The sequence below is a fragment of the Centropristis striata genome, chromosome 7 (assembly GCF_030273125.1).
Source record: "Centropristis striata isolate RG_2023a ecotype Rhode Island chromosome 7, C.striata_1.0, whole genome shotgun sequence".
Lineage (NCBI taxonomy): Eukaryota > Metazoa > Chordata > Actinopteri > Perciformes > Serranidae > Centropristis > Centropristis striata.
Window position 1 is genome coordinate 20,936,542 of NC_081523.1, and position 9,102 is coordinate 20,945,643.

The 9,102-nt window shown below is 37.7% G+C and overlaps 1 protein-coding gene across 1 annotated transcript in view; it reads right to left on the bottom strand.

Moving 5' to 3' along the window:
- pde4d (phosphodiesterase 4D, cAMP-specific) overlaps positions 1 to 8,592 on the bottom strand; it is a 193,289-nt gene extending 184,697 nt beyond the window's left edge. The window contains exon 1 of the mRNA XM_059338171.1: positions 8,153 to 8,592. The gene's annotated coding sequence lies outside the window, so the exon portion shown is untranslated. The remainder of the gene's footprint in view (positions 1 to 8,152) is intronic.
- Between the last annotated feature and the right edge of the window lie 510 nt (positions 8,593 to 9,102).

Here is a 9,102-nt window from a genome sequence, read left to right on the forward strand (position 1 = left end):
CTCTAAATTATGCTACCCTGAAAATGTCCTATATCAGGGAAGAATATTTTGGCCATATCACCCAGCCATATTCAGAGTCACACAAACTTTCCTAAACATGACACAACTGTCAAGAACTTACACTAGTGCACACAGCTGTGTCATTCATCAACATTCACAGTGTTATTATTAACTTTGCAGATTAACCCCAGTAGATGAAAATCAGCTAAAGGTCTTTCATGGCTTGGAGGAGCTGTTAAAATGACACTGACTCTTTCGATCTCTCACTGTCTCTTGAGCGTGGGCCTGGAGCCCAAATATGATGATTCTCCTTTATAATGTTGATTTCAGCCTTGAGAGCACAAGGCTAATTTAGCAAAAACTGAATCAGCAGGAGACATGGCGCAGATACAAAGTACACAGAGGGAGAAATAGATGGATAAACAACAGCCCACTCTTGATCTCAGCCAGACATTATCATTATTATTATTATTATTATTATCAACCTTGGCATTTATATTCAAAATCTGAGCCACCACAGTGATGTGAACTGGGATTGTTCATGCATGTGTGTCCTCCCTGTACACAAATACATTTTAAGATTGAATAACCAGTCACATAACTCTCATATCTAACAGCAACACTGCTGTGACTGGTCCCACTGGTGCTTGCCAGACCTGCCAGTCAGCAACACTGCTGTTTGTGCACTAAAACAAGCATCTTTTTTTTTTTTGCAGTCAGGAAGCTTGCATTGTTTGTGTGTCCCTGTGCGTGTATGATGGATCAGTGTGGTAAGGCGTGAGCCTACAGTGCAACCACAGGAGGTTGATTTCTGTCTGAGCTCAAGCATTAGTTACTAGAGGTGCGATTAAACCTACAGATCCCCCCAACAGAGAGATCCGGATATGAAAACTGCCCTTTGCAGACACTATTTTTCCCCCTGTCCCTTTGATACATCCTCTGTTGGCTTTTTCAATTAACTTCCTGCCATCTTTAGGAGAGCGATGAGAGTTTATCCTGTGTGATCACATTAGGCGAGTGAGCAAAAAATTGAGCTGAGCTATGGTTTCTCTTCACCCAGCAGCAGAAGGTCATGGCTGTCTAATGTGCTCTAAATTTCAGCTACTGTGTGAAACGTCTCCTTTTTTCTTGTTGAGTTCCCACAGCTGCTTATTGAATAATCGCTCAAAAGTATCTCAGCCTTTTATTGTCGCCATTCAATCAGCTGAGACGAGCAGGCACTGTGGCTTTGTTGAAATAGCCAGTCACTTTTATTCTCTATTGTAGCCCTAGACCATATTAATCCACTTTTTTTTGCTAAAATTGTCAAGCTGATATTATGTGGAGAAGCCACTGGAAAATAACAGTCAAGCTTACATGGCAAATACAAAAATGAAGCAATTGATAAACAAATCAGTCAAAGCTGTTGCAAAGCTCCAGCTTAGATTCTTCAAATTAAAAATAAACTACGACTCATTATACAGCACAACACAGTGTTTTCACAGTAAATATGCAGTAATGCTGTTTGATGCTCCCCGTGTACCATCCAATCAGTCTCATTTCGCAGCCATTGACTCAAGTGGATTTTTCCACCTCGTCGAGTTCCTTCATTTATCTAAAGATGGCAGCGCAAATTATTATCCTATTGATTAAGTAATTGTATTTTTTCTCTGATTGCATCTTAAAGATCACTGCTGAACTACTTCTGAAGTAAGATTGGCTCTTGTTGGCAGGAATAAATGAATAGAAAATAAGCTCTAGTGTTGAGCAGCAGTCTGTGGACCGGTTGACTGAGCCGAAACACAACAGTGGCTCCTCCAAGTGGTGCTGCGCTTACAAGACACGGTAGTGCAAATAAAGATGAGTCCAAACTTTTCACAATATTGCCTTATGTAGAGAGACACAGCAGAAGCTTTCTTTTGCTGACCTTGCCCTGTCCTTTACACTGGAGACTACCATTAAGCACCACTGCAATCCTTCAATCCATACCTCACATAAATCAGCTACAATCAAAGCACCAGAGGGCTGCTACCTCCTGCAATACAATCACCCTCAGACTCACACACTCATGCACTAAAACTCAAATGCATGCCAGCATACGTGTGCGCACAAACACCCTTGAAACATGTCCTGCAAATGATAGATGTGTGCTGTCACTTGATACAGACTCTTCAGGAGGGATTATGACAGTCTTTATCATATACTTCAAAACTATAGACTCGATGATATGCAGCGTGTGTAGGAGCTCTAATTCACTCTCTAGTATGGATAAATTGAAAGTGGCTCTTATAAAGCCATCTGAGCAAAAAAAAAAAAAAAACCTTCAATTTCCTTTCCATTCATTCCCTTTGCACTTTTTTGACAGTGATGAGCTCTTTGTAGCAGCTTGAAACAATTTCACAGCAAGTGGACCAGGGGTGGAAATACAATAACATTTACTTGAAATGTAAATTAGCTCTCACACATCTAGCTCCTTGAAAATAATTGTCTTATATTCCACCTATTGTCTGGCAGACCCAAGTATGAGTCACACATTCTATTGTTTGCTTTTTGTGCTGTGAAATTGGGGTCATCAGATGTAGGAGTATTTTGAAAACTGATATTTTCGACTGTGTCAACAATGAGTCTGTCTGATTGAAATTGTTTCTATTCATTCTTCAGACAATTTATTGGATCACTCACCACTTAAAGAAGAATTATCTTTCTGTCATTTTCACAGAAAGCTCAAAATCCTACACGGAATATACTTATTTGGCACTTCTTTGGGGTCCTGAACCTCAGTTTCAGAACATTTTTTATAGTGCTATAAATGTGGTCAACTCTAATTAAATGAGGAATATGGCATATGGCAAAAAAATACAATAAGTAGGGATGCACGATATATATCAGGCAAAAAACAGGAAATGTATATGATTATGTTTTATTCCAATAATGAAATTATAGCCAATAAATTATGGGCCGATAATACGAAGCCAAACTGCTCTCAACAAGACCAGCATCTACACATTCCAATACAGTAGCTGACAGTACATACCACCACCGCTAACAGTCCTAAAATGGCCACACGATAATTATCCTCTCGCCAATGTGTACGTTACAACAGTTCTAAAAAATATTCTTAAAAGCAGCTATTTTTATTTTCAGTATTTAATTAATTGATATATCCTAAGCATATTAGAGATGGGGGAAAAAATCGATTCATAGTTTTGCAATATTTTTCGTGGCAATATTATATTGATTAATTGCTGCCAAGTGTTGATATTTAGCATTCCGACAGCCGGTGGGGCCATCAGTATTTTCACCGTTTTGTTTTTTTTCGGAGGGTGTAGCTGGCTCACTTTTAGGAATATACTGGAGATACTGGTATCATATCAAGCTAGAGGATCTAAGGAATCTATAGTCAGGATATTGTGTTGGGAAGTTGTCGAAAATAACGCTGCAAAGTTAGGCTTTTTTATGTTTCATTCAGAAACATTTAGAGCAGTGGAGCTTAAAGTTGAGGAAAGTTTGAGAAAATGCTGCAGTTGTTGTCATCCATACATGTTTGATATCAGTTCAGTTCAGTTTGACTGAATACTTTGTTGGTCAGTCTGTGGGTTTGACTCTCATTGTGGAGAAATGTAAAGACTGAAGTGAGATAAATAGACTGAGAATTTTCTCTTATTTGACAAAACAATTCTTGATTGAATTGAATTTGTGGACACAGACATTGCAGTTAAACAGTTAAATCGCAATATATTGTATTGCAATACTCACCGTATCGCAAAATGCTTAAAATCGCAATATCGTATTGTGACTCAAGTATTGTAACTTATCGTGGGGCGTCTGCTGATTCCCACCTAAAATCCGAAAGCATATATTTCATTTGTTTATTTTATTAGCACAATGCTCAATAAAACCCAAAATATGTATGTGAAGTTAAAAACTTTTCTTTTTAAAAAATGCAAAAAAATTAAATTATCTGTAATTGGTATCTGCTGAAAAAAATCTATATTGTGCATCCCTTAAAATAAGGATTGTTTTTATCAGGTTAGTGAGACTACATGTGGGCCTACTGCACACTCAGTTTAACTCAAACCCTCTGCTGAGCACTGCAGGAATGCTGTTGAGCTGCACCTGGCAGGATTTTATGTAGAAATGCGTCTGGATCATTAGTCTGATGGGAGCTGCAACTGAGAAAAGCTTTCTATCTCAAATAACTGAGACGCCATTTAGCCAGGTTAATGTCCGGTGTGATCCACTTTGTTAAATATTATTTGAATAAATTCCTCAGTAAAAAAAAAACCCACTCACATCATCTGATTTTTCATGTTCAATGTGCAGTAAGTTACATGTTGCACGTATGTGTAAGAAGTGAGGCACATTCTGGCTATGGACTCCCTCTAAGAAAAGATGTTCAGGGTAATTAGTGGCATAATTTAGTCCTTCAAGCTTTGGTATTTTACATTGCATCTTGTGTTGCCACCTCATCCTAGATTTAATTTATCACAGTTAATGAAGCACTAACCTTTCTCATTAAAGTGTTGTGATCGAGGTTGGTTACACTTGCGATGTTTCACACATGAAGTTTACTCGTGAGGGGGAATATCACACATGTTGTGAAAACAGCTGTAAGATATGAAGTCCGAGGCATGAATGACACTATAGAGTTGAATTATGGGAAATGTATGTGCCAGTGTATTGGGGGCTATCTCAGACTCTTCAAACTTTATTTTATAAACTTCTTTCTTCTTTAAATGCAATACAAAATCACTGGAGTCATTTAAAGTATAATGCTCATTATTCACTCAACTCAATAAATGTTTAAAGATAATATCACATTTCTTTGAGTCAGTGTTATTTGAGTTCATGCTGATTAATAGTCTATCAAAAATGTATGAGTATACCACTTAACAAGCTCACTTGTCTTTAATATCAATGAATGCCATTGTATTCTATGGTGCTGGTCTTTCAGCTTGCGATTTTGATTTACAGACTCCAACTTTACCATTTGGTTCACTCATGAAGGTCGTTAACTCAGATAACTGTTTCCAGCAAAAATGCTCACATAAAGCTACAGTACACTGCTGGCGCAATGTGAACATGGTCGACCTTACATTCTCCAGGACACAACTAACATGTACACTTACAATATTATATGATGAGATTGGGTTTATGGTTCATTTCAACTCCCTAACACCTAAAACGTCTAAAACAAAAACCATCAATGATGCTGCTTTAATACAAGGTACAATTTGAAGTGTAAGAATATATAAACACACTTATGTATTGCAATATGCTCTGTGATACTGTACTTTTTTATATTTCTTCTTGCTTAAATTGTTAATACTTCCTTATTTCTTGTTAATAATGTTTGTATCTATTTATTGTTATTCTTTCTATTTTTGCTATACACTTTTTGCTGCTATGACGCTGGCAATGTCCCTGTTGAGGGACTAATAAAGGATAACTCATCTTATCTGTATTGATTCTCAAAACAGGTTTACATGCAAATATTTGTAGCAGACAGATTGCACAAAAAGTAGTGCTATGATGTCGGAGTAAACTTTTTGAACTCAAATTTTATGCATATGGCAGCGTGTGTTTAATACTATGACAGTTTTCCTTAAATTAGATTTGAAAATACAATACATTGCCTTGCTTACACCATTGTAATCATAACAGGTATACAACAATACGCTGGATTGTGACGCTGATATAGTGAGACAATACAATTTGTCAGATTTTACCAAACCTCCATTAAATTCATCTGTAATTTAATTAGTCTTGGCCATAACCTGTAGTCTATAAAGAATAAATATCTAATTTTACTGTCAGTTTAGAGACTTACTGGAGGAAAGAGACTTGTCTGTGGCCTTTAAAACTGTATTACTTCTTTCTTCTTACTGCTGACAGATAATTAAGGAAGCCTTTGTGTCAGCGCCAGTTTATAGCTCACTGTGGACCAGTTAAACCAAAGACAAGGTTGTGTAAAGCCTGCAGCAAATTATTACAGTGTCACAGTCACACATTGGTGTGTTGTGCACAAACAGTAGAACGACAATGAACATTCAGTAAAAATCCTATAAAAAAAATAAATTTCTTGTACATTTTAAAGATCCTTACAGTTAAATTCAAGGCACACTATGAATGAAAACTGTGTGCTGCTCTGCTTTGAAGTGCCAGCAGAGGTCGCCAGAGAGCTATAGTTGCTTTTATGTCTCACACAAATATCTTTTCTGTCCTCTCGCATGATTTAAAAAATCATGTTACAGAAAATATATACGTTTCTGTTGTTCTTTTTAAATCCATAGTAAAATGCATACTATACTAAATATATTATACACACACAGCATATTATACTCAGTTATAGTTCTCCTGATATAAAATTGAACAATTTTAAGCTTTTTTAGTGTTTTTATCCTTTTATCCTGAACCAAGAGCCTTTTTTCCATCCCTCTTACACACGTACACACAAGTCATTGTCTACTATCCCATTTCTCTCATGCACATGGCCCACTACAGTTTATAATGACATCACTGACCCAAGGCAGAAGTAGGCCCTGCAGAGCTGGGCATGACTCACTTCTCTTCGTACAGCCCAGCAAGAAACGGCAGGCACGCAGTGGCGAGGCAAATCTCACCCGGCATCTCTCTCATCAGATATGATTCAATACGGGACACTGATGACTGACTGAACACAGAAATGGCACTTTAATGCGTATGTTGCAAGCCCAGTACTAGTGGTTTTCTGCCCTTCTAATGACCCGGCTAGTTAGAGAATGAATGGCAGCGTAATTAATGCTTGGTGCCTGGCCAGTCGCTTCCCATACATTTCCATAGGCTTGGGAAAATGTACCAAACCAAACACAGATGCAAATACATAGGCATTTATGTTGGGGGCTGGCATCATTTCAAACATGATGAGGAGCAGCCATACTCTTTTCATTATGCTCTGTACTGTAAGTCAAACTGGAAAATATAAAGATTGCAAAGCTGTGTCATCATATAACACTCCAGGCCAGAGTTTGATTTACTGTCCAATGTATTGTTGCTTATTGTGAACCGCACAGCACAATCCTACTACCAGGGGTTTGCCACACATACACACACGCATACCCAGAAAAACCTGACGCTGCATCCAAGCACATTAGAACATTTGCACCTAAGGCACGACACGATTTTTCCCTTGGCACAATGACTCCAGCTCCTGTGAATGTGTCTGCTCTGTCTGTGTTACACTTTTCTCTCCTACCATATTTTTATTTCTTCCATGTGAATGCACACACAGTATTACAGAGCAGCCAGACCTTTATAAAATGTTATATATTTATTCTACATATATAAAACTACAGCCCCCCGCGACCCGAATGAGGAAAAAGAGGTTAATGGTAATGAATGAATGAATGTATTATAAATATGTGACTTTCTAACTTCACTTTCTCTATTCAAAGTTCTGGTTTCAGTTTGGTGGTTGGCAGTTGTTTTAAGCAGGGCTTTGTCAAAGTAAACATTTTATCAACAGTAGGCCACTCCCCAAATAGCCTTCTTGGAAGAGTATTATAACCGTGTTGAAATACTTGATTTGCTTTGTTTATCTATCAGTTAACAAACTAGCTGTAGCACTAGCAGGGTGAGGCTGATGCAATATTCTGAATAACTGGTACTGAATAAACACTTAACCCTCTGGAGTCCATCTATTTATTGAAAATACACATGTTTTATTTACATTAATAACTTTATTTATATATGATATGTAGACAAGTTGAGAAAGCCAGCTGAAAGTGCAATCATAGGAACTTTCACAGTGTGCCATTTATGTTTCATTTATGTTAGACCATTTTTAAAATGTGAATTTTCTTTCTACAATGAAAACTATTACTATTTTTTAATTTACGTGCAAATAGACTGTTTTGTAGTTTTCTGCTGTTTTTGTGTGTATAAATGTTTTTAAAAAGACAAAGACTTCCTGGCAGCTTTATACTTTGTTAATTAAAATAAAATGAAAAATCTGACTGACAGCCAGTCTGTGTCGAGAAAAAGGAGACATGCATGTGATGTAAGGACAGACTGAAAGATGCTAAACAGAGACAGAAATTAACTGGACTTCAGAGGTTTAACGTCTTTTAGTCCTTTGGTAATTATGTGCATTATTTAATAGTGTAACACTGACTGTGTATGCTGATTTACCTACCTAGGGGTGTGCTGAAGAGTTCAGATCCGTTTTAACAACTGTGCAGAGGGCAGACTGGTCCAAGATGTGTTAGCTTGGCGCAGCAGTGGTTGGAGATATGAATAAGGCAAATGTAAGATAGTTAGTTGGTTAGCCTCCGACAAAAGAGGAGATACACGCCTCCTGCTAACAAAGCGAGTTGTCTAATTAGCTTAATTAGCGTTTCTAACGTTAGCCACTGGCGACATAAATTAATATATTGTTTTTCTTTTTTCCAATGAAGACTTCAGAGACAAACTACTATCTTCAACTTCATTAGATGCGTTTAGCTTGTTTAGCACCTGCAAGCATAGTGAGGGCGGAGGAGTATTTTAGGTATGTATTTTTCGTTTTTGCCCTATTGTCTTTTGGCCTACCCTTCATTAAACAATGCTGCGTTCAAAGTCTGCTCTCCAGCCCTGAGTTTTAGCAACATTCGGATTCATACATGCAAACACAGCTGCAAAACATTTGCATTAGACTGGAGATTATGTAAACATCCCATGCAAAACTTCCTCCATTAAACTGGATAATTGCACAGTGCACATAGGGTGTTCAAAATCCGCTGAACTGTCCTGAAACATATACTTCACAGAAATAATGGTGCGTGCAGTGAATGTTTTTGCCAGCGTAGGAGCTCCCTCCCATGGGCAGGATGTGTGACTGTTACACTGGGTTAAGGTAAGCAAATCAGACAAACCAGTCAGCTCAGGAAAAAAAAAACACTGGCAGAAGTCTGCTGTTCAGAGGTGATATGCTGTTTCTGATTTCTCGTCATGTTATGTAAAGAAGACCCACCCTCTGAGGCTCAGTTTGGCCTCGGATTATGTGAGGAGAGCCAGAAAGCTGATTACATATCTGTAATCTTGTTTTTATAAAAACATTTCCAGTGGCAGAAATACAAGGAGAGCAGGGCTGATTTCTCTAGTGAA